We start from the raw sequence: 6,313 nt of genomic DNA on the forward strand, positions 1-6,313 counted from the left end.
GTCAACATAAGCAACATTCTTCGGCATAAAAGGGTTCAGTCGTGTATTCCAACTTATTTCAAGTTCACGTCTACACCCTGTATTTCCTACAGCTATACTTCTACTATTGCATCCAAACGTTTTAATTATAAACAAATTTTGCAGTGCTTAGATGTAGACCATCTTATACGTGATCCACCAACATTTTCTTGTTTTTCATCTTCTTTCAACTATAGTCCAGCTGGACATGTCATTACTGGTGATGTTGATAGAGTTGAAAATGAGGACCTCAAATCACTTATTCTTAAAGGTCCTAAATACAGATAACCTCGGTCTTTTAATTGGCAACAGAACTTCATCTCTATTATGATTTCTGTCGAAGATTATGCCAAACGATGGGCTAAATATGAAAAAGAACTTGATACATTGTCAGAATGGGTTAAAAGCATAAGAGGGATATTAAACTCCCGCATTAGACACATGAAAACAAAAGTACGTACCATCTATATCCGTCTGTGTTTAGTAAACCAGAAGTGATAAAAGAATTAGATAGGTTCCAGCTGACAAAGCTAGTAACAACATTGTCTTTGTTTGTAAGGCTCATTATTACAACTGTATTTTAAACGAACTTGGCATTAATTCCACTTTTGGTAATCATACGTATACTCCAACTGCCCTTTCAAAACATGAAATTCTTCAAAAACATGCCTCAGTTTTAGACACATTTAATATTGCAGTCAACGGGTCGAATGAATATGAGTTACCGTACCTATACTGGATTCCTAAACTACATAAAAACCCTTACAAACAAAGATACATTGCTGGATTCGGTAAGTGCTCTACAAAGCCCCTATCTTTCCTCCTCACGAAAATGTTAACAGCTGTGAAGGAGAAACTTCAAACTTACTGTGCGACTACATATGCCAGAATTGAAGTTAATCAAATGTGGATTATAAAAACATTCTAAAGAACTTTTAGTAAACTTGAAATCACAGAATTTTTCCCAGATCAATAGCATTAAAACCTATGACTTTTCTACACTATACACGACCATTCCTCACAATAAATTAAAGACTAGACTTTTTGACATCATAGACAGTTGCTTCTTCAACAAAAACGGAAAACGGAAATATTCATATCTAGTGATCAGTCATTCAAAAACTTACTTTGTTAAACACCACTCTGATTCCACGCACAAGTACTCTGAAGTTGAAATAAAAAATATGCTAGAGTTCCTCATTGACAATATCTTCGTGGTCTTTGGTGATCAGGTCTTCCAACAGTCTGTTGGAATTCCCATGGGCACGAATTGTGCTCCTTTGTTAGCTGACCTGTTTTTATATTCATATGAAGCAGAATTTATTCAAAAACTTCTACGTGAGAAGAAAAAATATCTCGCTGTGACCTTCAATTCGACTTTTAGATATATCGATGACGCTCTGTCTATTAATAATGATAGCTTTCATTCATATGTCGATATGATATATCCCTGTGAGCTCGAAATAAAGGACACCTCAGAGTCGTCCACTTCTGCTTCATACTTAAATGTTTTATTGAAAGTAGACATTAACGGTAAACTGACAACTCAACTGTATGATAAACGGGATGATTTCAGCTTCTCCATCGTCAACTTCCCATATTTGTGTAACAATATTTCTTTATCACCTGCATATGGTGTTTATATATCTCAACTGATTCGATATACAATCTTGTTCTGGGTATAGTCAGTTTTTAAATCGAGGTAAGCTACTGACAAACAAGTTGATGGTACAGGGATTTCAACAGTCTCGATTGAAGTCAGCATTTCGCAAATTCTATGGTCGTTATAACGATCTAGTTCGTCAATACAACATCGCATTGGGTCAAATGCTGTCTGACATGTTTCATACTGATTGTTAAGCCGTTCGTGGCACACTGATTTTGACTGCGGATAACTCCGTTTACCTGATCAGGATATGGGGCTCACGGCGGGTGTGACCGGTCAACAGGGGATGCTTACTCCTCCTAGGCACCTGATGCCACCTCTGGTGTGTTCAGGGGTCTTTGCTTGCCTAACTATCTATTTTGTATTACTTGTAGGAGATATGAGATTGATCACTGTTCGTTATCTTCACATTGCATTCCATGCCTTTTGGGTATATCATTCATTAAGAGGCACAACTGAATACCCCAATCTTCAACCATATATTTTAAACTTTCTGTCAGAGTCTGCATGTTTATAATTACTATACAAATTTAGATTAGATATCTAATGTTGAGTAGACTATAAAGTTTGCAAAGAAATAGCGCATTTTACTATTTTACAATGGAGACCAGTGGTCTATGAAATCACGTTGCGATATGAATGTCGGGGGAAAGTCAGATGTGGACATCCTTGATGCAGCAAAGCAATGTGTCCTCATGCGTATCGGAGGGGAATAACATTAAAACTCTGTTAAAACTGCACCAAGTCAGCGATGTCATATCTGAAATATTTCAGGTGAAGAAATATTTAATATAAACACAGAAAATTGCACTTGATTTGGATACCAACGTCCACACTTCGCTTAATGTTCATTTAAGAGTGCATTGCTATGTTCGTGCTTTACATAAAGTATTTAAAATCTAATATGTATCTTGTATGATCCTCTTAACTGTATCCCATTTCCATTCTTAATGACCGTGTAGCGTGTAACAGCGCGGTAAGTATTCCATCGTCATCAAGAGTAATGTTTAGACTTGCCTAGCTGATGGAGTGGTCTAACGCGCTGGTTACATACTGTTAGGAGATTTGGTTCCGCAGGTCGTGAGTTCCACCCCGAGTACGGGCGGAAGTGGGTATCCAAATAAGGTGAACTTTTCTGTGCTTTATATCAAATATTTCTTCACTTAGGGCAGTTATGTTCATTTTACAGTTCATTGTCAGGGATAGGATTGTTCTGTATATGTGTTTGAACATACATTACTCGTTTTGATTGTTATGTACGTATTTAGTAAATGACCATTGGTACATTTTATATGAGTTTGGTTTTTTTTTTGGGGGGGGGGGGGGGGGGGGGGCAGGTGACATGAATATTCCCAGTGTCCAGTTTTAACATATAGAAATTAAAAATAAATGACAGGACAAAAGTAAAACGTTACGGCATTCATTTATACTTTGAGACGATTTACAAAACAATGAAATAACCAATGTAACGCGTATTGATGTACATGTATAGAATGCTATGACGTCATAGTAACGTTGAGGGAAACTTTGCCGCATAAAGTGTGACAGTAAGCAATAAGATACATATATACACGTAAAGTAAAATGTAATTGATCTAAAATTATTCTAAACTGTTCAGATTAGGTTTTAAATTTTCAATAAAGTATTTCCTGTTTTCCCCGGGTATAACATTGTCCGTATAAAGATTGTAAAATGGGAATACTTGATTCTGTAGGAAAGGGTAATGATCTGCGATGTGGCAGGTGTCCGTATTTACAACAAGGGACCTTCTTTAATTTCAGAGAAAGTGTGTTTCACATAAATTCGGATATGTGTTGTGGATTTAAAAAGCTCATTTATGCTATAACATACGTAGGTTGTAAAAAAAATTCTACATCAGAGAGATGGGTACAACAATGCGAGCCAGAGTTTCGACAATCTTGTTTAAAATCAGCATTTCTCAAATAACATAGTCGTTATAATGAAGTAGTTTGCCAATACAACCTATCACTGGATCATATGCATAACATGTCCCTGTGTATGGAATCAGTTAAAAGACATCAATGATAGTACAATGCCTTTTCTAAACTCTACATCTTCACCTCTTTTCACTCTACTACATGTAATTTTTTCATCGTCTCCCAGGTTTATGGCCAGGCTAACATTGCCAAATCAAAAACCTGCCTACAGATAATACATTACTTAACTGAAAGGAAGAAGGAAGTTTTACTATAGAGAAAAATAACTCTGATTATTACATCGGATATAAATATTGTATTACACCGTAAATGCGCTAAAGAGTTAATTCATGCATTGATTTCAACTACAGATGACTCCGTTTATCCGCACACTGGCGTCTTCACTCCTCCTACGCACCTGATAACCACTTGATCCTACCTCTGGTATTTCGAGGGGACCATGTTTACCCAACTCTTTATTTGATATTCTTTATAGGAGTTATGAGATTGATAACTTTTCAATATCTTCACCCTTTCGATAAAAATCTCCAATATTAAATAAATTACTGACGTGGGGATTTTGTTAAGAAACGGTGAACAAATTTTCTATTCAACAACCTATCAATGCCGTGCACTTTCCCCTTCCTTACGGCTAAGTTATTCAAGGATTCCCTATCAGTATTCTAAATCAATATGAAAATATCATCGACTCCTCAGCAGCAGATTAATAAGATTACATTGTAATTATAAACATGCAAATCTTTCATGTATGCCATAATTGAATATGTGATGACTGGGGTACTCTTTAAACGCATGGAATATGCATAAACATAGCCCGTTACGTCACGTTGAGATATCATTGAAGGAGTTTACATATCACCTTATCTGTCATTTAAGCCTCACTAAAGAATATTTAAAGTAATTATATTGATTGTTACGACATTTACATGTCACTCAGTCATATAGTATAAGTGACTATATTATATAGAAAGTTCAATTTATTATATGAGGTGTTAAATGTTTCTTCTGTTTTCTTTTTACATCAACCATAATTCCCTACACATTCGCACCAGTATCCACGTATTCTTGGACAATAAGAGGAGTATCTGCAAGATCCAGTCCAATAGCCCCTGGCGGTACATCGCGATCTGCACCGTGAGCACCCACGGAATGTCATGCAAGTTTCCTGGCCTTGGACAGAGTAGTCTGCAATCATCAGTGAGAACAAACACAACAGGATAAGCAAGGCTCTCGAGTTCATCTAAATAAAACCATTAAAATAAAATAATAAATTTATTTTCTTTCAACGTTTCCTATATGTCATCTACACTGATTTGACCACATGTACAGGAAATGTGTATGAAATAGAAAATAAGATAATAAATGTTACCCTTGCATGTCAAAGTAAATCCATTGAAAGGTAAGAGTTGCCATCAGCGCAAGAATGGGATACATAAAGATAATAGCTAACGTATGCTTATCATTGAGTATCAACAGATATGGTGAAATTCATTTTCTTCAATCTGTGTTTTAGTAATTAAAATTTTATTTCAAACAAATGATAATCTAAGCACAAATACGATAGTAAATGTTACCCCCTGTATGTCAGACTATAAATCCATCGGAAGGTATAAAAAGTTGTCATCATTGCAAGTATGGGATACATTAAGGTAATAGCTAACATATAATTACAAATTAATATTAACCGAATATGATGAAATTCGTTCTCTTCAATCTGTTTCTTAGTCGTTAAAATTTCAAACAAATGATACTCTAAGCACAAACACTGGTTGTGGGCTTTAACACTTTACCATAATGGGCTGTTATATGTAATTGCACGACTTTACAATCAGAAATTGAGCGTTCTACAATTCAGCCGCCATTGCAGTCGTCAAATATGAAATTAAAATATGAAGACAATGCATAAAACTCCTTATAGAAAGGCAAACATGAAACACCAGTCTCCTAAGAAACGTAAGCACCCTGTTGGTCTGTCGCACCCGCCGTTTGCTCTACATTTAGATGAGGTAAATGAAGTAGTCTGATTCAGTGTGCAAGGAACGACCTAACGATTGTTATGTAACCCGCCGAACAGCATTAATTGACCTAATAACCGATTATCATAATGACAGTAGAATTTGCTAGAATGTAGAATTTAAAAAGACTATTGAAATCACTGTAATATCAAGTTATTTCCCTTGGTTCTTCATTGCAGATCTCGTATGGAATGATTTAATATACAACACCATATCGAAGTGAAAATGGCATATCACTATATATATAAGGAAAGCTGATGATAGAGAAACTGTAGTTAACTCGCTTATCCTGAATTTTGGTTGTTAATTTGCCTAAACAATATAGGATAAACAATCCAAATTTGAATGTGGAAGATAGATCTGTAGTATTTGTTTTTCATTTGTAGTTCAGAAAGATACATGTATGGAATCAATGAATGAAAGTGATAATTAATAGAACTACAATACATTGTATCTAAATGTCAAGTTAAACATAACAGCAAGCTGCCAAATTCACTACACTGACATTAATCCCGTTACGAATTTGCTAGAATAAAACTGAAAATTGATTGAAATTCTTACCTTTAGAAATCGGGGTCACAACAGTACAGGGAACGAAAGGTCTCTCTTTTTAACTTTGGCTGTAAATTACTACATGTGTATAGTGTACATTCAAG

The 6,313-nt window shown here is 35.4% G+C and overlaps 1 long non-coding RNA gene across 1 annotated transcript; it reads right to left on the bottom strand.

Annotated features, from left to right (window-relative positions):
* Nucleotides 1-4,607: 4,607 nt before the first annotated feature.
* Nucleotides 4,608-6,313, bottom strand: LOC130047904 (uncharacterized). Its single transcript, XR_008796721.1, has 2 exons — nucleotides 6,219-6,313; nucleotides 4,608-4,882 (listed from the first exon to the last, which is right to left on the bottom strand). It is a non-coding gene; the product is annotated as an uncharacterized LOC130047904 (long non-coding RNA).

This window comes from Ostrea edulis, chromosome 7 (genome assembly GCF_947568905.1).
Source record: "Ostrea edulis chromosome 7, xbOstEdul1.1, whole genome shotgun sequence".
In the NCBI taxonomy this organism is placed as follows: Eukaryota; Metazoa; Mollusca; class Bivalvia; order Ostreida; family Ostreidae; genus Ostrea; species Ostrea edulis.